Genomic DNA, 23,924 nt, shown 5'->3' on the forward strand with positions numbered 1-23,924 from the left:
CAATTAATGTTGATTCTGAGAGTGCAGCCAGCACAGTTAAAGGAGACCTCCTGAGCTCTGGGGCCCTAAATCTCCAGCCACTTGACATTAGTGAACAACATCAACTCTGTTTCCATTTCCCACAAGAAGAAAAAAAAAAAAGACTTTTTTAACACCCCCCCCCTTTTTTTTTAAAGCTAAGAGAGAGGTATGTTAGCAACTGATACCAATGTGACCTCTGTCTGACTGACAGAAGGTTTATCATTGTGTACTATACCTGTCACCACAGTAATGTATGGAGTCTCAGCTGCCCAATGATTGCAAAGTGAAAATTCCTATCCCTGACCTAAAAGTGGTAACCTTTGGGTGCATTGCATGAAATGCAGCTTCACTGGTGAGCTATGCAGTTGTTGACAAGGTGTGGAAAATGAATATGAAAGAAGATGAGTGTTTTCCAACCTCACTATTCAACAACAGATTCTGAAAGTCCATTTAGCAAAAATCTACACAGATATAATAAAGGAGATAAAAAGGTCCTTTCTTCCAGAGGATGGTCTTCAAGGAATACATTTCTGGTGGTAATCTGTTCTGTGTCTGAATACCAAAGGTTTTAGATGTCTTCTGTGTCTTGCAAATTATTAAATGACAGCTAAAATTATATGAAAATATCTTTATTTTCTAGATGATTTCACATTCTCAATAAATTACTTACTGTTTTAACATTCGTGGTCTAATTGTGTATAGAATATATTATTTTTTAATAAATTAAAAAAGCCTGGGAAAATCCACATGGAATTTGTATCCATAGAGGAGTTCTCATCAAACAACTAATATTGTGCTTTTGTCAGCTCAAAGTTGGAATGGTTCCTACACATTATCACTTGATTAAAGCATACAGATAGTGAATTCCCAAAGAAAATCAGAAATCATATGAGCATTTGGTACTGTTTCATACTGTTTCATTGTGTGTTCACAAGGATACAGGTGATGAAGCCAAAGAGCTACAGTTTTACTGAGACTAGATACCCATATATTAAAAACAAGAAGCAAGCAAACAAACAAACAAAGTCAGCTCAATTCTGGCTATATCTAGTGTTATAAAGATACTTTATTTGGCCTGGACTTTATGATATAAATTGAATTAAGCCACACATACATGCAGTCCATTTTTGTTTTTTAGGTGGGAATCCTTCTAACTTTCTGTTGTGATAAAGAAAACCATTAGATCTTGTCAGGGCGAAGAGAAGGGAAATCACTTTTATTGAAATAAGAACAAAATGATAGTGTCAGACACCAAATCCAAGAGATAAAATATTACATCTAATAAACATGTTACATATGGGATTAGACATGGGCCCCTAGAATTACAGAACAACAGAAGTTATAGGAAAACAGTAACATTAGTATTGAAAAATAATGACTAGAGCTCCTATCATGGTTAAGAAAGCAATATCTGCATTTTTATTAAAGGAACATAAACAGGAGGAAAAACCTTTATATCTTTGAATATCAGAGTTTTTGGTTTAGGCCTAAATCTGTAAATCTTGCTCCTGCCTGTTGTCTCATTAATCTAAGTAGAATTATTTCTGTGAGTGACTGGATCACTTGGTGAGATCATGATCTTAACTGATAATATACAGTCTTCAAAGGCAAAAAAAAAAAAAAAAAAAAAAAATAATGAAGAAGTCCAGCTCTTCTGGATAGTCAACATTTCTACCTTTGAAAATATCTCCCCCTCACTGTCCGTTCAGAGGCAGGTAACCCATTTATTGCCTGGGACTAAAAGCATGTTACAAATGTACACAGGCTTCACCACAACTTGATGTGGCCAGTATTGCTTAATTAAGCATATAATCAAGCATTCATGCCTGCTCCTCCCTCTTACATCTCTCTTTATCACTTTGTAATTTTCATATCCCTGCCAACATGGGGTGAAACTACAGCATCTAAACATCCACCCCCTCTTTTGTAAGCCCAGCATTGTGGTGGTTGTTTGTGTAATCGTTGTAAAAAATTTGTAAGCATGCATGAAGGATACCTTGAAATGTTACTTGAAATGCAACTTTCTTTGAGTTCAAGAGAGACCTTCCACCAGTGAAAGACCACCTGTCCTTTTTTTTGAACAAGTTGCTGGTGTAATTTCAGCAGCTCTCACTTTAAGTTGGAATGATGAATTTGTGGATGCTGAAATGGAGGGAGGTAGGTGTTTGGTTCTTAGCTCCACTCATTTTCTGATGACCTTAAGGAAAACATGTTCTGCCCAAGAGAGGGGAAAAAAAAAATCAACAACAACAACAACAACAAAAATACCACCAGCAACAACAACAACAACAAAACAAAACAAAACAAGCAAAAATGCCTGTGTTGTCCAGGCAGCCCTTCAGTGTGTGACTCTGAGCCTGACATTCCTGTAACTCACCTACCCATCCATCCCATGTTGCCAGGCCCTAAGCCTTTACGGGAAGGACTCAGTCAAACATGTCTGATCAGCACCAAGAAGATGGTGTCACTTGACAGCATGACAGGATATGTGGCTGTTGCCTCAGGCAGAGTAAGATGAGCCACCCGTGTTCCCAGCTGCCCGTGTACATAGCTGGGGAAAGACAGACTCTAGCTTTCTCTCCCACTGTTATCAGCACTCCCACAAAGCCAGTGGTAGCCTAAACACGATCTGCTGTGCAAACTACATGCAAGGTGATTTTGGATTCAAACTATGCTTTGCACCTATGCTTAAAATATAAAAAAATGTAATATCCACACCTCAGTTCTCTACAAAACAATGATAACAATCCTTTATTTCTCCCACCCGTTGCCTGTAATTATCTATTTAACATTCAGAACTTTTGTCTCTACCCACGTTTTCCAGAGCCTAGCACAATTTGAACCTGATCATAGTCAGGATCTCTGGACACTGCTCTAATGCAAATAATTCTAATGATAAGAGTAATGCCCCAAGGGTGTTACAAACCTATCCTAATATCCAAACCTGATTGTAATTTTATTTAGATTTTATATTACTGACTAAGAGCGTTTATCTTCTTGCCATGTGTGGACATGTAGTTAGTGCACATTGGTTAGGGGTTTCCAAGATAATGTAATGCAAACAAGTCATATATCGTCAGAGAATGAGTCAGGCCCACATTTCAACTTGATTTGATTTACCGTCACCTGTGTTGCAATGACTATTAGTCTGTTGAAATAATGAAAGAAAGGGAATAAGAACTTTTAAGGCCAGTGTGGGAAAGTACCAGTTATATAAGCATCTTTGAAATGCAGAAGGAATAAAAAAGATGGTTAGAAGACTTAGAGAGCACTGGAAATTAAACATGTGATGCCTCCTCTGAAAAAGGACTACATTTGCCTTGAAGCCAGGGTGGACTCCCCTGATAAATCTGGTCTGAATTATTTCTTCAGATTGACTCAGGACTGGTGGACACAAGTGGAATTCCACTCATGCTGGATTCAGATTAATCTTTAGCAATACACAGTACAGAACATTGGAAAAAACTCCAAATTCAGATCTGAACTGGTGTTTCTCAGCAGTCACCACTGAGGACTAAACTGAACACAATGTTCCAAATCCTCCTGACTAGTGGAAGGACTGATACTCTCATCTGCCTGAGGTGGTCAGGCTTTGATCCAGGCTGTAAGGCTAATGAAGTATGGAAGTTTAACAACTTTCCATACAAAGGCATTTTGTGAGCACAAATTAGAAAATGGTGTATTAGGTGGTTTTTCCGGAATGCATAATAAATACCTATTTTCCTAATTCACTGCTTAGCAAAAAACCTGCCTTCACCCCATCAGCCCCAGCCATGCCAGCACCCTCCCCATGTGCTGGTTTTGTGTTTCGCTGACTGAACCTGGAACTGAAAGCTGTGTCTACTGGCACTCTATTTTGCTGGGTGTTTTTGCTGTGGATACACTCTGAACTGCTGGAATACCTGCTGCTCTTGAGCACAGATAACAAGGTAATGTAAGAAAAGATTTCAAAGGAGACACACAGACATGTTGTCTCATACCTTTTCTGCTCCTCATTATTTAAAGTCTGAGAGAGAGATGTGGGGGAAAAAAGAGCTCTTCACAGGTCCCGCGGGGCTGCAAAGACATCAGCTCCTGAATATTTCACAAGTGTATCTCTGTCCTGTAACATTCTTGTACAGTTACCTGCAGTTCAAAGGTAAGCACAGCAAGGGATAGTGTATATTTCATTATTGAGCCAAATGTAAGAGCTTAATTTTTGAATTTATATTATCCAGTGTTTTTTCTTTTCGGTGATTAATATCTCAGTGACAATGAGATACAGTTTAAACTTAAATATAAAATCAATCTATGATCTCAATGTGCTTCATCTTCACCACATCTGGTGAATTTCTAACCTGTCAGCTATGGTGAAAAGTGAAAAGTGGAAGACTTTGTTTTAAACAACCTCTAAATGGCAAAAGGCAAGGCTCCTTGCTCTTTTTTCTATTTTACAATCACCGTTTCAGCATATCTGAATTGATTATGCTTGCTATGTCTTTAGCTATCGAAACAAGTCTCAAATACGCAGCCCTGTTGCAAACTGTCATACAATTATATATTTGAAAAAAATAAATAAAATTAATGGGTCCAAGGATGTTCAGAATATGTTTGCTGTGGTGACTGTGACTGTGCAATCTCCAAATTTTGGGAAGCCTTGCTTATTTCTGGTGACAAGAGTGTATTTTCCATCTCAATTCCCTTCTCCTTTCCTTCTGGCCCCTTGCACATCCCATAAGGATTTGCCTTCCTCCCTTCAGCTGACTCTGATTTCATCAAACTAGTTCCGATAGTGAAAAATTCAGAAGAATTAGGTCTTTGTATACTTGACCTCATGAAAAAGAAAGGAAAGCAGGAGGAACCATACACAAGAAAAGTGCAATAATGAGCAAAATGAAAAATCCAAATTGCTTTTACCCATCTTGACTAGCAAACACAGCAAAACAGCATCAGCATGCACTGGAGTGCTTTGTAAGATACATGTCATTAAAGAGCCTTGTGTTTTCAGTTAGCTGATTCTGTAATAAAAATTGTTGGTACTGGCAGCATTGCATCATTGTTCTTAGCATGAAAAAGCAATTTGGCCTATTGTTTCCAGAAACAGTTTTCTCTTATAAAAACAATATAGTTGTTTAACCTAAATATAAACACACATGATGTCAATAATTCTATATACATTACAGACTGTTACATGGTCTTTAACAACTGACAGTGCTAACAGATAAATTCTACATGGCTGGTTTTGCTCATTTATTACCAAGAGTAAAAGGCACCATGACTGCTGTTGGCTTCCTTTGCTCTCTGCAGCACTGCTCAATGCTCCCTACACACACACAATTCTGGCCTTTGGGAGGTGGAAACTTCTCTCCATAGGGCTAAATGTGCTGTTGTTGAGACTTCTCCCTTCCAACCTGACTGCTGCAGCCCAGCAATTTCTGGGGGTATATAATGACTATATTCAGCATTGGAATGGACTAGGAGCCAAAAAAAAGGAACTCATTCTAATATGGGCTCATTGGCCCCAGTCAAGCTGCTCTATTGTCCTGTCTGTAGAACAGCAGTATTGATTTTTGTCACAAGGAAGACTTGAAAACGAGTTAGTTAACATGAAAGCTGTAGAGATCACCAAGTTAGTTGTCAGCTGGAGGTCAATATCTTCCAGTTCAGCAGACTACTTGGGCTGACTTTTTTTTTTTTTTTTTTTTTTTTTTTAATATATATAGATTACTCATACTCAAGCACCTCAGATTTCCTTCTCATAAAGCAGCTGGATGATAAATAGTACTGATGACCTCGTATGATACTCACAGCATTAGGCCAAAAGTGACTGAATGAGTTGTAGGGAATCTTCCTCCCTGGCATTCCTGACTCCTGCCTGCCCTGCACACTGCCACTTGGTCACCACGGGACACACAGATGATGGCAATGTCTGTGGAAGAGAGGTGACAAATTATTTAGCAGGCTGCCTGAAATAAGCTCTGGAAAAACAGTGTAGCCCACAAGAGGAAAGCATACTCCTGTGTGTACAGTAGATTTATTCATTCAATTGCCTGTGAGTGAGCAGAAATTCATGAACACTTGCAGAAGGGAGCTGTACCCTGGGATGGAGAGAAGTGATATTAGGGTTAACGAATCAACTCTTGCACAAGTGCTGTGGCTCTTCGAGTCTCAGAGTTCTTTAAAATATGGACAGACCACAATAAAATTCAGTGTAGTCCCATACTTTGCCCTGATGATGTGCCAAAGTGTGTTGTTTCTGAGCACGGATGCAGTTGCAACTCACATCTGGTTGGTTCACTGCTTGCTAGCCACTCCAGGAGACACAGCACGCCCATACCATTCAGCAGGTTGACTCTGGATGACAGGGCAGTGACAAAAGGTATATTTCTGATGGCACCTCCACATTTTAGGAAGAAAATGGAGGTCCTGAGATGAAAGGGGATCTGGCCACACCTGCACGGCTGCTGGAGTCATGTCATTAGTGAGACCACAGATGATGAGCCAAGGTTGGATCAAAACACTCACTATACTTTGGACTGCTTTAGTACAAATTTGGAAGCTGTTCATTGTAATACAATGAAAAGAATACAGTGGGACCCTGAAGAATATTACTTACAGAGGTGAGTGAGTGCTCAGGTGCTTAGACCTCCAAGAACAAAAGCATGCTCTTCTCGTAGAAGTGGTAGGATCCAGTATTAAATCACTCTAAAGTACGCTCATAAGTATCAGTCACATGGTCTGATCCCCTCCTCCTACCTCCCAGCCAACTTTTCCTTAGCAAATCATAAAATGCTGGGAAGGCATACAACCACACAAAACTTCATCTCAGTTTCTCTGTTATCAAGACAGTCAGATTTTCCTTGTGATTTCTACTTAGATTACTAAGGCAGAAATTAGCAATTAAATGAAGAATTCCTATATTGTAACTAAAACAGTCTTACTACATCTTGACTTAAATCACATGAATGTGTTTAGGGTGTGAGAGAAGTGCCTTACAACTTCTTTAAAAAAATCTCATTTACATATGACATAACATCAAGGCATACTAGGAGTTAACATGACATTAATTCTATGGAAGAGATAGGAGTTGACTGTTTAATAGTTTCTGTTTAATGCTAGGCCACACAGACAAATGCTTCTGTGAATTATCTAGAGAGCTGTTAGGGAAGGAAAGATATTAATTGGTATGATGCAAAGCGGGAGGGACATGTAAGAAAGGGAAAATGAAAGGGGAGTACAGAAAACCACAGATGTAACTATCTGGTTGATCTGAACATTATTTTGGACTACTCATCATTGCAAAATCTTACTTCATCATTTGAACCATGTTTGGGAGCACTATTGATTTTTTGGGAAAAGGATCATTAGTCTTTTATTATAAACTCTTGATTTATACTACTCTTGGTTCATTGGTTCCTGGGGGAGAATGTTGAATTGATTGGTTGAGCTCTAGCTTTTGGGTGGTTTTATTTTATTATTATTATTTTTTTTTACATTCTTTGCTCTTTTTTTTCTTTTTTTTTTTTTTTTCTTTTTCTTTTTCTTTTCCATGTCTTGTTTGTCTGATGTGATCAATGCAGGGATTTTGAAAGCTTCTATTCAAAAGTGTCTCAATGTTATCTAGCTTTTATTTGTACCATTTAAAGAAAAAATGTTTCTATCTACAGTCAATACTTTATTTAAGAAGTTGAGTCTCTGTCTTCCAAACATGTTTATGATTGGCCAGATCCTAACCACTGCAAAGGAATAACTCCATGTTTAAAACAATGTAAATGTGTCCCGATTACCTAATTGCAGAAAGGATTCGACACAGTGTCAACAATTTAGGTCAGAGCAGAGACTCAGTGTCATGCAATTTATCTTCCATCTTTAGAGAACTGTTAAAAAATAATAATTAAAAAAAATATGATATTTTATCCAAAGCAATTCTGAATATGATAGAAATGCAAAAGAACTTACTTTTGCTGGTAGCATATTTTTCACCCCCAACATAAATTCTCCCTTTATGATTGTTAACAACTGTTCTAAGTGGGGAGGAAAAGTCCATCCCCCATTGAAGAGTCTTACTACCCTGTACTTTATAAACATGAATAAATTTATATCACTGCTTAAAAAAGGCAGAGGTCTTTGAGTAAGGATGGCCAAAAGTATGACATGTCAGCAGGCTTAATAACTGAGTTGTGTTCCATTCAGGGATCACAGAGATCAGTAGCTACAAATACATGACAGCGGAAAACTGTCAGAAGTTCAGCTCTTGAATTGCTTCAGAGTAAAGATGATGAGTGCTAGTGTAGTAAAATGCCTTGCAATAAGCACCAGACCACTGGTCCTTATGATTGCAGAACTATAGTGTACAAGCTATTCCAGGAGTTTAGTTCCTCTTTTAGTTCCCATTTTTAATCCAAACAGACTAGGGAAAGGAGGGGGGAGAAACGTGTCTCACCAAAAATACCATAAACAAATCATGCAGAATAATGATGTAGGCTCTTCTTAGATGCATCACCCTGCTTCCTTTGATTCTGATAGTCCCATTAGTAATGTTGCCATTGCTGTGTGATTTATTTAGGGACATTGTGTTTGCAATTCAGCTGTGTGGCATGCAGTTTGCTATGATCTATACTAAGCGATATGGTTGAGTACATCTGAATAGTGTAACCCTATGGAATCTGGAGGCAATGTGTTGTAACTTACATATCTTCTTCTGGAAAATAATTATTAAAACCTGACAATTTTTACCTGATGTTTCACCTATTCAAATGAGACATTAAAAAAAGGGCGGGGGGGGGGGGGGGGGGGGGGGGATTTGCAGCTGCTGGCTTCTTAGAAAAGATCAACAGTTTCTGTAATTAATATGGAAGATAATTTAAAATAATGAAACACCTATAATATGTTTGAAGAAAGCAGCTTGTTGCTATAATTAGAACTAGAATCAAATTGTTCTGATGGCAAACACCATTTATTGAACTTCACGAGTGGAGCAGCTTCTGCAAGCAAACAACACAAATGGGAAAATATCAGAAACAAGTAGATGACATGGAAGAATGAGGCTGATGGGAAAATCCTATAGCTGAATTTCCTGAGGCTCCTCCTCTAAAAGAATAACATACTCTGAGCGTGCCCATATTCACGGCAGAGTACGTGGAGCTATGACCAAGTCCTGACAATAGTCACAGATTTCACGTGGTGACATGTGAACAACGGACTTCTCAGGAGATTGTATTATGTCCTTTCCACAGCAGTACTGGTACACAAGGTGAAAATTCATCTCCTATTCCTCTGTGTCATTTGCTTATTGTTTCAGTCTGCCCTGGAGAACTATGACAACTGGCCTGCCCTCCCAGCTAATGTTTCTCCCAACAATTTTTCTTGTGCGCCTTTGCGAACACCAGCTGTTTACCATGTGAAAGCCTTATGTGAGAATCTGCATGTTGGTGCAAATTTGGCTTTCTGCTTCTGGTGGATTAGAGCTGTTGATTGGTGATTTCTCAAATCTTTCTTTCAATGATGAAGCCTGAAAATGTCTGCAGGACCTTGGGGCCTCAGTCTAGTTTGTTTTTCCCTGAGCTTTACTTTCTGTGCTGTGTCACTTTGTAAAAGATACAAAAGAGAGAAGTGTGACTCTTCCACTCTTCTGATCTACAAACCCTCTGCTTCTTTTGCCAATGAATCCACATTTCACTGGTTAAGAAACAGATGAACACAGAGGTGCAATACAATTTGGCCTGTGCCCCCTGACTGAGCTGTGTTGCCAGTTGAGGAATTACTGCACTAAAATGAACTGTTCAACAATTGCTGGGGAGCAAAACACACAAAAAGAAAACAAAATATGTTGATATTGTTTCATTGGTTTGGTTTCTGCTAGTTAAGAACAAAAATCCTTGTCTGAGACTGATAATGGAGCTCTTAGTGTTTAGTGGTAGAGCATAACCACTCGAATTGCTACTGGGATGCAGGGCAACTTCTCCCACCTCTCATGACATGGGAGACAGCGCAAGCAGGGGGAAAGACCTCAGTCCCTTATCCTTGTCCTCCTTCTTCAAATAAACATGCACTGGTAGGGTAGGTCTAATCCTTCATAGGGTTGGAATATGTAGAGAACCATGGAAAATATTCCTCTTTAACCACCCCTGAAAATATGCTTTATTATATTGTACTGAAGGCTTGGCTGAAGGGAATTGCTTCATTGCAAATTTGGAGTAACAGAAGGATTTCATTTATTAATTTTTTCATGTGTTTTAAAAATAGTTTTTAGCATAATGTCTACTTTGGGCTAGAACATTGCAACCAATAGAGAGTGTTCATTATTGGTAAGCATTTGCTTGTATTAACAACAGCATATGTGTACTAATACTATAGAAGATAAATACCTGCTTTGGTTTTAGCAGATTAGTTTTCTAAGGCATTTTATTTTTTTAACCACACTTTCTACACACATCTTAGGATCTTCAACAGATTTTTGTATTGCTAAAAGGTTTAGAACATGTCATTTTTAATGAAATTTTTGCATATTGTTATACTTTCATTGTAAGTTTCATTTTTTCCTTGGGCACTTTGGCAACTGATATAGTGGGATCCTGTTCAAGAAGAAGCAGCAGCATTCCTAGAATTCCATCTTGTTGGGTGATACTGTCGCTGAATCTGAAAGACACAAGTGAAAACTGAAAACCCAGCATCCGTGAGAAAGCAAAGTTCTTAAACCATCGGGCAGAGCAAGCATATTGGAAAACAAACCAAACAGGTAGAAACTTCATATTTGAAACATCTTTCCAGCTTCCTAGAGTGCAGAATTGTTGCATGATTATAATTGATGATATGATAAACTTGTCAGACTTCCCCTGTTTATCTTTTGCACTAAACTATTTGTGATGTGAGGTGGTAACAGTAGCTGAATTCCTCCTACTCCAGCCAGATATTTACTTGCTAAATGACCCTTGTCATCATGGTATCTGAATGCCTCTCACACACTAATGGATTGTATCCATAAGCTCTCCAGTGAGAGCAGGGGAATATTAGCCCCATTTCTACAAATGGGAAAAAAAGGTAGAAGTGATACTCTATTCTCTGAGTGTATCTCAAAGGAATAACAGCAACTTCTTGAATTAGACTTCACACCTAGACAGTAACTCAGAAGGGAGCGCTGTCACAACCATCGCTTTAAGGGACAAATAGCCCTCATTGTGCATAGGGTAGAAATGACTTTCCTGAGGTTATACTGGAAACCTGTGATTGAAGACAATAGAACCAAGGTCCCTTGAGTATTGTATTCAGCGAGGTTATGTTTCCAACTATAATTTCTATGTAACAGTTATTTAGTTAATAACATGAAGTGTTTTTGTTTTTATTTTTATTTTTTTTCCTGATGTGTTTTATTGTTAAGTGCATTTTATGCTCCAGGTTCACTGTAGCTCAAGAAAGTCTAACATATATTTATAAATCCAAACAATATATAATGATCCTGGAGACAATATTGCTGTCCATGATGTATGAAGCAGAAAAAAACAGAGTTTGATTTTCATAAGCTCTAATGACCCTCCTGGGCAGTTGGAAATGTACATTGTTTGAGATAATCAGACAAACTGATTCCATTATAAAAAGACGTATTGTTTTTATTTTATGTTTTCACAAGCATTTCGTCTAATTATTGCTGACATTTCCAACCATATTGTGAAGTTTTTCAGGGGGAAAAGATGAAGTTTATCTCCATTAAAACTGGAAGCAAACTGATGCTAATTGTTTTTATAAACTGAAAACACTAAAATAAAATGAAATGCATTAGAGCAATTAGGAAGAATTATAGCAAAGTCTGTCTCGCCTATATTTTCTTTGTGAAAAAGAAAAAAAAGATATAACAAAGATTATCTTTCTACAGCATGAGTCTGTTCTAAAAAAAACACCCAGAATGTTTTTCATTAAGCTGTTTAGCAAAGGAAATCTGTTATTGTTTAACCCTTCCATACTCCAAGGTGCTGAAACATGTTTAAATGCTGAGATACGAATGCAGACAAATGATATGCAATCACTTAGGATTCAATTACTCTTCATGTTCCTAGTTATTTTTATAGAAATAGACATAAAATACCATACAGCATTTATCAGAACTGAAGGACAGTGCTTTGTTTAGTGGGAGTAGCTTGAACTCAGTGGTGTGAGATTTTCCAAGTTGCATGCCAATATCCTTTTCTGAAGTGACAGATGATTCAGTCATTGTTACTGGCTAACCAGCATATTATTGGTTAATTCCACAGAGTTTGTAAATCATGTTGAAAGCTTGATCGCAATGCTATTATTGCGGGGAAGAACACTGTTAGTCATTTGTATCACTTGGAATTCAGTTTTAACTAAAAACAGACATGAGTTTTTTTTTCCTTTATGGTAGGAAGTTGCAAGTCTAACACCTGGTTAAAAACAAGGGTGATTCCACATATCCGGCCACATCCTGCCATATAGAAATCATTACGAACCAAAATGGGGTCCTGCTCCAGGCATAGCTGCAGCAATGATCAGGTGGGAATGCCAGTGGAGCAGTCCTACCCCACACCAGGAGAACCCTCACTTTCCCTCTGATGCCAGCAGGTGAGGTGCAACCCTTCCACCATACCGGTCTCTACTGGTGCTGGGAAAAGTGTTGCTGTCACTAACTTCAAAAGGAGTTAGTTAGTTCTGATATTCTGTCTTCAAAATTAATAAGTACATTCTTATACAGTAACTGCAGGCTGACTACTTCTGCAGTTGTCATTGTCTATCAAGTTATGTCCTGGTTGTTTAGACAGTCTGGTCCCTGATCCTCCTTGGAGAGCAGATCTTCTTAGGAAAGCATGCTTAATCCTAGTAAGATTTTTCCCTGGGTTTTCTACTGCTTTTCTAGGAGAAAATTTACTAGAATTAATATAAGTGCAATGCACTTATGATGCCTGCTCAAAAATAAGGTCTGCCATTCTGACTGGAGTAAAACATATTTATCTGTTGGAACTAATCACTGTTCTTGATATTAGCTATTAGACTGCTTTTGCTGTTACATCTCCTTCAAAGAAAAGCCTGCTAATCTCATTTATCCAAAATATTTTGCAGGTCAAATGCAGCTATTGAAAGGGAACATAAACTGGATGTCTCTAGAGCTTTGCCATATACCTGTAAATCTTGTGAAACATCTATATATCTGGGTTGCACAGGACACACCAGACTGAGAGCTAACACAGCTAAAAGATGTTAATGCAGTCAGATAAAATATATATATATATTTTAAAATAAAAATCTAGATTTTGTTTGTTTGTTCTACATAAAAAAGCTGGCTGTGGTTTATTTTTCTATAAGGAAAAATGGAAACAAAATAGCGTAATTTTAATTATGCTTATTAATCTTGGCATCTTCCCAAGTTATCTCAGAGACTTTTAACAACTGTATTTCCAGGTCTTGGACAGTCTGTCGGGTTCCTCTATGTTGGGGGGGGGGGGATGATTGTAGATGACAATCCCTTTATAAGTCATGATAGATAATTTCTCACAACATATAACTTTGGTTGGGAGCACTTCAAGTTGAAATGTTTTCATTATGAGATATCTAAATTATTTCATTTTATCATTTCTGAATAGAAATTAAGGAAAAAGATATTCCACAAAATGTTTGACATTTCAAATTTATTTTATTGATTTGTGAAAAAAAAAAAAAAAAGCAGATGCAAGAACACTGCCTTATTATTTGGAACGGACATTGAATTTTTTGATCATCTGAATAGTGAAAAACTGAAAATTGGTCCTGATGGTCCTGATTACTGAGACAGTTACTGATTTTTTCCTCAATCCTACCAGAATTATATTAAAAAGAAACCCCAGAGTTGGGAAGGAAAAGTAGTAGAATGCAAAATTACAAAAGCAGAAGGCTAATATTTTGTTCCATGTTTTTGTTTTCTGCCTCAGGAAATATACTGTGTCTGAAGCATAGTTTAAAAAAAAATAAAAATTGTTTCTTTGAAGACAGCAGACAACACAATTTTAGTAAATATAATATTTATAGGACCTGGCAATTAATTTACAAAAATTTTACATTAAAAATGTATGTTGATGATTTTAGTCTTTAGGGATGACAATTGTCTCCTCAGTCATGTTTTCATACACTAAAGGCAATTATTGCTGCTTCTAGCTGTAATAAAAAAATAACTGAAACAGATAGAAGTGTCTTGGTATAAATTGAGCTGAAACTCCCACTGTGGAAATAATCAGAAAATTAAAAGCTCTGCAATCTTGCAAATAACATTGCAACTTAATATTATTGGAACATAACATTATTATCTCTTTTTATAGGGAAAACAAACATAAATATATTTTCAAACAACACTGATGTTATGGTTTCTCGTTACTGGCTAACAGAAAAGAAAAAAAATGAGAAAAACAATAACTTTTTGGAGTTGCATATCAAACAATCAACTGGAAATTTGAGAAAAATGATCAACAGTAGCAGAATTATATTTATGCCACTGTTAGGTCAGCATCTTCTCTACTGACCTCAGTCTCCACGACACCTATGAGACATGGCCCATCTGCCATCTGATGGGCTCTAAACTAAATGTTATTCATGTTCGGTTCACTTACTCTCTTATTAGCTACTATTAGCTTCACAATCTGAACAGGACAGTTGAAAACTCAAAGCAAGGAAGGCACCAAATAATTTTTTTAGTCCTATTTTTCTTTAGTGTTTTGTCTCAATTTAATAAGTAGCGTACCTGTTTCTTCTTTTTTTTTTTTTCTTTTTTCCTCCTAATGATTATATTGTATGGCTGATGAGCAGCACTCTATAACTCAGTCTCAAATAAAGAGAAACTAACATCACCAAAACGTTTTTCTTACTTAAGTGTAAATCTACTTTTGGGTCTATTTCTCCCCCATTTCTCCTAGAAATAGACCTCTAAAATACCTCACCAGCCATAGTGGACAGACTACTGATCTCCTGGCTGTGTGAAAGAGGAAAGTCACACAGCACAATGAATTCTCTGGATCTGCATTACTGCTGTATTTAGTAATTGCTCAAAATCCGAGAAGGAAGTTGCATCCCCAATATGATGGTGCCACACAATAAATTTGAGATTTGGGCCCAAAAGAAAAAATACGGAGGTTGTGACATTTGTTGGTGCAGCTAGCTTACAAGTTAATGCAGAGCGAATATTTAATTATGTGCCACTCTAGAGATTATTGGTAAATGTCATGGGTCATTTGTTTCACCTGTGTCCCAATCGGGAGAATGGTTTTAAAACAAATCATAACTCTCCTTCCTGTCAAACATGTACAGACTTCAGGAGCAGAATCATGTAAGAAAGTGTGGGAGGTGACAGGAACTGAACTGAAATTACACCTGGATATTAAATCAAAGCCAGCCATTTTCCTTTTGTATTTCATTTATCTTGCACTAGAAGCATCTCATGGTCCACACAGTTTTTTTTTTCAAAGGATAATCCAAAGGTGTGAATGACCCTATATGTCTGAAGTATTCTCTGAGACCTCACTGATTAAAAGGACCATGCCATATTTCTGGCTTTACCTTCTTTAAACAAAATACCTGGAAGCATACAGATGCAGTCCCACAAGAAGACATGCACACATAAATATGCACACATTTTATTATTATTATTATTGTATTTTATTTTAATGAATCCTACCAAAAACAAACCATGACAGTGGTTAGATAAGAGTATGAAAGGAAGAATAAGCCAGGTGGAAAAAATGTTAAATTACATCACTTAGAGCTACCTCAAGGTGCTTAGACCTTGTATTTTGGTAGCGGCAGAGCAGGAGATGATCCCACGATAGAGTCATAGTGTCTTAAAAAGTTACCTTCCATCAGCTGGAAGTTACCTGCCTTCAGATGAAACAGTAGCTGACTGCACACATGCTTTTATTTCACATTCTATGCTGGCTAGGTTTGTTCTGCTGCTGGGAGGGAAAGGGTGCCCACGTTGCTGTTTTATCTCAGCTTACAGGGGTGTAACATCTAGTGCAGGAGTAGTAATTGCTAACTTGATTATTACTGATCATAAGCACATTTTACGAGAATTAGATCAAAATCCCTCTTAAAGTAATGTTCACTGTATTTTTTCCCTAGGGGAACATCCTCATTGTCTGAAATATTTTTGGGGGAAATCAAGGAAAATTGCCTACTTTTACTGGCTCTAATTTTGAAAACACGGAATTACTGAAAATTTCTAATGCTCAAGGAGGTTTCTTACATGAGGAGAGTTTAAATAAATAATCAGCAGTGTTACATCTAAACCTACCACTTCTGGAGCAGAAAGACCTGGATTTGAGAGGAACGTAAGAATGCAGGTGAAAGAAAAGGTGCAGATGGGGTGCTGCTAATAGAGTGTGGACAGAGTGAGAAAAAATAAATCAGGTGCAAGTAGTGAATGACAAAAATATAATGCTGTCACCTTTGTCTGGACATCAACATTTTTTGAAGGATGTTGAAACCTACTCACAACGCAAAGTAAGTTTGGGAATGGAAAGGAGTATCTTCTGTTCCAGGTTTAATTTCCCAGTAACTGGCAATACCTACAGGCATTGCTATCTAATATCTGACAGCATCTAGCATCTAAATATGATAGATAAGAGCCTGGCAGACAGGCAGGGGACTCCCTCCCTCTGTTTATTCATGTGAAATTGGGAGGAGAGAAAAACCTCCACAGGATTTCTGACCCCCTCCTTCAGCTCCACCCCTGTCAAAAGCTGAAACTAATGAGCTGGAAATAGGAAATGTGCAAAATAACTGACACTTCCCTATCTGAACTGCATTCCTTAGGAGTTTTTTTTTATTTTATTTTATTTTTTTTTTTTACTAGATAAATGCTTTGACATGTGTATTTATGTGAAGTCTGAATGTGATTTAGATACCAACTACCTGCTGAGCTAAGAATATTTGCTTCCTACTTAAACCAATATGTTTATTTAAAGGATCTTTAAGTTTTAAAATGCCCTTGGCTTCCAGCTCTGTAAATGGGTAACTTTTGTATGTGGAATGCATTGTGCACTCCATTTGTTATTAATATAAAGTAATATTTTCCTTTCGCTCTGCTCCATTCTTTTCTTTAGGAGCCCTTTTACTGTAGCAGACTTGTGAAAAACGTGCATATGCATGTATGGAAGAGGACAGAAAAGTCTGATTCTCAGGCTTCTGCTTAAAGATGATGTCCACCAATCTTGCTTAAATAGCAAACAAAGGGTCTTTGTTGCTCTTGCAGAGAATTATTTTGAGAGGTAGGACATTTCTTTTTTTCTGTGTTTTTGTGCACAGCACAATAGAGCTAGAAATTGTGGATGCTGCTTTGATGTAAAGAATAAATGGCAATGTACAGACCAAATGAGTTAATTCACTATTTTTATTAAGAAAGGTTTCATAACACTTGTACTTTCATGGGTGAATTCCTTGAATCTCTGCTCCTTGGTTATTCATGTTTAACGCAAGTTTCACTTTGCTCAACTAAGGTTCTCTTTAAATTCAAAGGAAAATTTGAGTAAGAATATACAGGTTTGCAAACAATTGCAAAAATTCTTTATTTTTACATTGAAAACCAAAGTACTATTTTCAGGTCTTCGGATCAGGAAGTGTTTGGAAAGCAGCCAGCAGTTAGAAAGCATGGTCATGATTTGAAATTTCCAGCCAAAATCAGGACACCTCTTTCATGAAAATTCATTTTGTAAATAAAACCATCAATATAATGCAGGCTAATCCTTTCTAGAATGAAGTCCTCTGAATGTAGATGCATATAACAGGATATTTGGGTTCCTGTCAACAACACCACTGACACATGTGCTCTAAGACTTTCACTTAATGTATAGAAGAGGCCAGCAATCTGCAATGCAAAGTTTTGAAGGCAATTACTCTTTCTTTTTAATTTGAGCCCACATTCAATTAAGTGGAGCAGAATTGCTCACATCCTTTCAGCCAATTAGTCACAGGCTTAAGTTTTTGTTTTGTTTGTGCTTCTTCCCCTCCCCTCCCTGCCATCCCCCTCCTCTCCCCCAAAAATATTCCCGCCTTGGATTCCCTAATGAACATAACCAAAACTGTCAAAACAAGTTTCTGGGTGTTAAGGTTTCAGACAGCAATCTCTAAGCATCAGATCCACAGCAAAGCAGGTGCACCCTTTGGAAAACATGAAGCATTTGGGGTTGGGATCTGTCCTTGTGGGTGAACCACACCATAGCCTTGGGGTGACAGAAAGTGGCATAGCAGCGAGCGGGATCTTTGTGCAAGGGACACAGAAGTATTCACAGCTGAGCTGAATCAGATTGAAAAGGAACTGTCAAGTGTTGTGTGTGCCATAATTAACCTTTTTCAGGTTTCCTTCCCATCTTTTAACCAAGCTTCCTTGCGGGCTATTATGCCCTAAAGCCCATAATGATATAAAGCTGTGATGATGGAGCACTGACCTCTCCACTCTGCTCAGATCTGACCCATAATATTTTGAGTAGTGGAGATCTGAGCATTTGCTAATATTTTCATACCTTTGTGAGAAGGAAAAAAAGAAAACCCTCTTGACTTGTCTGTTGCGTATTTCCACAACAATGAATGTTAAAAGTTATTTATTGGGCTGGGGGTGGAGTTCTACGGCTCATTTTTAATATAATGGTTAGTATAATAATTCCTTGAAACTGTTCCCCTGTGGTGAAATAATGAAAAGTAACTGAAAAAAGCTGCAAGTGCAACTTCTGAGTGAAGGATTATTTTAAAGTATTCCTCTCCTTGTGATAGCTTCAAATATTTGTATAATAGAATTTGTTGCCCTGGCTGGATTTATAAATTATAAACATAGCTATAGCAGTATCCCTGAAAAATAGCCCTAAGGCTTTATGTACTGAGTCCACACAAACAGCAGGATGTTGAGCAGGACATTAGTAAGAGATACTCATTCCAAAGCAAATATTTCACTGGTATCTGAATTCATAAAGTGATTAAAAAGATTATTTGCAATGATTTTATATGGAGGGACAAAAAAAAAAAAAGGAGGGAGTCAATTTTTTTTTTTCTTTTTTAGCTTAGGTGACATGGTAAGGTCCTTATGCACACATGTGATTGTAAGCCACTAATTCCAATGAGACAAATCAAACTCTTACAGTTAGCATAAGGGTTTTGCTGAATTGGACCTAGAAAGCTCGAACACTTATAAAACTTAGGGTCTGGCCACAAAGAGCAATGTAAAAAAGGTCTTTCAAAGTGAACAGAAATGCTAATCTGTCCATGGGGGTTGTTTATAATGTAATAGGTAATAATAGTTGATTTTAAATCAGCATTTGCCATTATAGTTTAGAAACTCACACAGACTGTTTGCCAAAGCCATTACCACAGTTCTATAACACCCTATCAGTTTTGTAACAAGTCCAGTCTCTTAAGTCTTTTCTGTAAGGCTGGTTCAGAAAAACACTGCAGTAATCACATCACTTCACTTTTTAAATCCCGTCCCTGACTCCTTTTGCTGCTACATCAAATAAAACTAGTTTTAACACTGAGCTTGAGCAAACACTGAACTTCACATATGTGAGCCATCATACACTTAGGGCTGTTCACATCCCCGCGGTTTTGTGAGTCTGGAGTGCCAGCTGTTCATTAGCTCCTGACCTCACTTCATGGCTCACCCAGAACTTTCCCAGCCTTTTTTGGTTCCTTGTGTGCAGACTGTCCACCTAGAATTAGATGGGAAAATGACTGTTATAAAATTCTTTCTTTGAACCCACTCCTAGAATGATCCCTGAATGAAACTGGTAGCTAATAATGCCTAAATAAATGGCCAGGAGCAATTCTGAGGTGAGGCCTCAGTTCCACTTAATTTACCAGGGAATCTACACCACTGTCACAAAGATTTTCCTCTAGATCATATTGTTTTGTGTATGTGTATTTTAATTCTTTTAATTCTTTTAATGTGTCACCCTCCTCCTCCCCTCCCCCCCCCCGCCCTTACTTCTTTTCAGCCATGCATTCAGCATGGCTGAAACTGACTGTATTAGGTCTTTTCATGTCTTCCCCTTTCCCTGACGGATTTAATCATAAATAGCTCTTTCAGAAAATATTTTCCCTAAGAAATGCACATGTCTGAGGATAACTTTGTGGCTTTTGATAAAGGGACATTGCTGTGAGCCGTAAAGGCTTCATGAAATCAGGAGGGCTGACAGCAAAGTCCTTTGTTTTATTGCAAATATCTAAGACCACATAACTGATATATGGCTGGCTTCACATATGGCTGTCTTTCTTGCCAAGTCTACTGGAAGACAAGAAGACTGATCCAAGAGTTATTTTTTGCATGTGCTTGGAAGTCCTGATTGCAGATTCCTCCTACAGTAGGGGGACACTATTTCAGTATCAGTTTTATTGCACCATGCTGAGATTTTACATCTTTAACCCTATGTGCTGCGGATAGGATTTGAATAGTAAAAAAAAAAAAAAAAAAAAAAAAAAAAAGAGCCAAATAGAACAGCTAAAAGTATTTATCTTGCACTTACTGTTCAAGGCAAAACTTCCATTTATTAAAAAGGGATTGAGATTCCACTGCAGTCCCTTCAGGGAAGTAAAAACCAACAATGTAGACTGATAATACTCAACCTTCTGTGCTTTGCCTTCCCCCTTGACCCCATGAGCGCCCCTTCTGGATCCATCCACTAGTGAAACACTAGGTGATGGGAAAGATCTGTTGGACACTAATTCCCACTGACAGCTCCCATTCTGCATGTGGGAGGCTGCTTCCATTGTTCTAAGAAGCACTTATCTGTATTATCCACACTGTGATAACTGTTCACTGCTTCTTCATGTCTGGACTGCACAATGATAATTTGGGAAACAAAGCAGTTCTGTCATTTTTTTTTTTCTCCTGACTTTTGTTTTCATTTTCATTTTTGTTTTACTGCACCTGCATTGCTGAGTGAGGTTTGTTAATGTAATCTTGGTAGCAATTGCTTTGAGACTGTCATGCCAAAGTGTGAGGTGTGAGAAAGAAAAAGAAAGATCTGTGAGCCAACAAATAACACAGAACTGTAAAAGAAAAAACAAATAATTCCAAAGAATAATAACTTATTTCTTACTGTTGGTTTCAAAAGCAGAGTTTGATGCATTTTCATCCTTTTGTCTTTATCGTTGTATTAATATGGAACAGATCTGGAAAGACTTGATCAGATTTTTCAAGATTTTTTCTTGGATTGGTGAAGACCTCACTGATATGAGCTCCTCAGACATTCAAATATCCTACACGGGTTCAGTATTCCTAAAATGCTGAGCACCCTTCCTGGGGCCTGTGTATTAGAACAATTACCCAGACAAATATACAAAATAGCCCTTGTTGCCTCCTTTCACTGATAGAAAAGTGAGATTTATCTTACATCATATAGGGATCCTTCTAGTTCCAAGAAGCCATCTACTCTAGTACTTGTTCACTGTTGTGCTGAAGGAACTGTCACATTGCAACTTTGACCATTTCACAGGGTTTCCCTGCTATTGGTTTTGTTCTGATTGCAGGGTAAGAAAGCCCTAAGAAACACATGACTATTAAGAACAATGTTTGTCTGCCCATCTGGGGAGTGAAAGCATCAAAACCTTTTATGACCACATATGTCATACGTGTTTAAAGGCACACATCATTCAGGTTTCTGCGTTCATAAACAGCACTGTGCCACAGACGGGGCTCTTACAGCGTAACCTAACGCCTTCATGCAACTCGTGCAAAAGGCCACAATGTCAGCAGCAGAGCTGGATGCAGAAGTCCAGAGTCCAAAATGTCTTTTATCAAATTTAACCTAGGGAAAGCACAGAACTGTAAATGAAAAGAGAGATTTATTTTATTCTTTTTAATGGAGAAATATATAAAAGGAAATAAGCATACATAGAAGAAGAAATGGAGAGATAGTGAGGCTGACACTAACTGCTATCACATGCAGACAGGAGCAGCAGGAAACGCAGAAGACACTTAATGTCAACTGCTGTGGAAAAAGAAAACTACAGCCACTCTTGAAGAGGAGGACGTACAGCTATACTTGGCAACTGCTGTGAGAATTGCTAATATGTGTAGCTGGCTGAGATGAGAATGAACCATCTTGTTGGCACCTTTTCTGTCAGGAAAGGCAAAAGAAGCCAATATAAAATGGATTATGAGGACTTAAATTGAAAAAAAAAAATATCAACAACCCAAGCTCTTTAAAAAATGCAGAAACAATAATTCTGAGGCACATTAATTGAAATTTCTCAGTTTCTCATGTCAAGATGGGTATCTCAGTGGAAGAAGAGTGAAGGAGAGAGACTATTGACTGTGAAGCCCAGAAGACAGGAAAACCAACAGAGTGCTCTGTCAGACAGGATACCTGGATCTCTGCCATCACCTCCTCCTCTTGAAGGAGTTAATAATTTCCTTGCCATCATTTCACTGAAAAGAGCTCTATCCAGAAGAAGTTCTGCACATTGGCTGCTTAGGAAGAACAGAGCACCTTCCTAAGATTACCTTGTACATTACTTATTAATTATTCTTACTATTACAGAACTGGATCCAAGAGTTTTTAACAAAGGTGGGAATGGGACTCACAGTAAAACAATGTTATTGGGATAGAGGGAACAAGCTTATGTGTTGATTAAAAATAAGTTTTTGCCTTGGTCTTGAAACATAAAGGTGCTGTATTTGATGAAATATAACAATAGCTCTTGATAAAGATTTCAGCTATGCTTATTAAAATAATGTCTTCTAAAGATGTATCTTGCATCTGTCTTCCCAAACCCTGATACTGAAAAAAAAAACAACCACCTTTTACTACCTCATCAAAGGAGCTTGGTGCAAAGAGCCTGTATTAGATAAGGACAGGTGGTTGGTATGTAATTGTGTTCTTAAAGGGATTTTGGCTTGATCCTACCTTCTATGGATTCTCTCTCCCCAAATATCAGTTATGCCCATATTTTTAGAGGATAATGTTTATTTCATTTGATTAGAATTGGAATAAATAAACTGATATTGCACCGTCGTGTTTTTTTCACCCCCTTTTAATTTGAATGCCTTATAAAGTATTACATGTTATAGTTCATTAGGTTCTCATTGATTGGACACTTATTAGTTTCCTGAGCCTGCTTCATTGTTCTGCTGCTGTGCTTTCACCATTTGGTATTCGGCAGTCTGCATAATGAATAAATTACAGTTGAGCGAACGGACATCACCATATGGGGGTAATTTGTACTTTGACAGAAGGACAGGGCTCCTGGACTGGTCCTAAAGGGAAGCTCTGCAATCTTCAAAAATCCCTCTAATTTTTTTCAATTATTTACTTTCAAAAGGCCTTTTCCATCCCCAGTGTATGTAGATAGGAGCTTTGAATAGCAGCAAGCTGTGGGGACCAGGCATAAAAGTTCTAATTTTAATTGCAGGGCTTCTGAGATGCAGATGAGACGGTACATACACTGATTAACACCTTCATGTCTAAGGGTACTTGTATGCATTCTGGCCTCCTGGAATCCTGTGATTATGTGGGATATTTTAAACCTGAGGAACTTCATGTTCCTTGCATACTGTCAGAGAATATGGGAAATAAATTTTGGAAACAACCTAAATTTAACATTGGTACTGACATGTAGCTGTTATCTGGTCATGCAATCACACATTTTTTTTTTTTTTTTTTTTTTCCACAAGAGAAAAGAATAATATAATCTTAAAACCTAAAATCATTGATTTATGCCAGTGTTAATATAGAGAAAATATGTAATCCATACCAGACAGTTACATTGTGAAGTCATTTTTATAGGAAAAAAAAAAAAAAAAGTGGAAGGAAAACTATGGTCAAGCTAAGAATTCATAGCACAGACCTAGAAAAGATCACACATAACGAGTCTAAGCAAACATCTTCCTTTCATTTGCCTCTTGCTTGCTTTGTCAGGACCCTTGAAGTTGCCCATTCAGCCTTGTTTGAGTTCCAAAACAGTCCCTT

The 23,924-nt window shown here is 37.6% G+C and overlaps 1 long non-coding RNA gene across 1 annotated transcript in view; it reads right to left on the bottom strand.

Annotated features, from left to right (window-relative positions):
- Positions 1-1,205: 1,205 nt before the first annotated feature.
- LOC121070984 overlaps positions 1,206-23,924 on the bottom strand; it is a 48,384-nt gene continuing 25,665 nt past the window's right edge. Inside the window, exons 3-4 of the long non-coding RNA XR_005820328.1 lie at positions 5,809-5,929; positions 1,206-2,235 (exon numbers count right to left, since the gene is read on the bottom strand). This is a non-coding gene — a long non-coding RNA (uncharacterized LOC121070984). The remainder of the gene's footprint in view (positions 2,236-5,808; positions 5,930-23,924) is intronic.

The sequence above is a fragment of the Cygnus olor genome, chromosome 5 (genome assembly GCF_009769625.2).
Source record: "Cygnus olor isolate bCygOlo1 chromosome 5, bCygOlo1.pri.v2, whole genome shotgun sequence".
NCBI lineage: Eukaryota > Metazoa > Chordata > Aves > Anseriformes > Anatidae > Cygnus > Cygnus olor.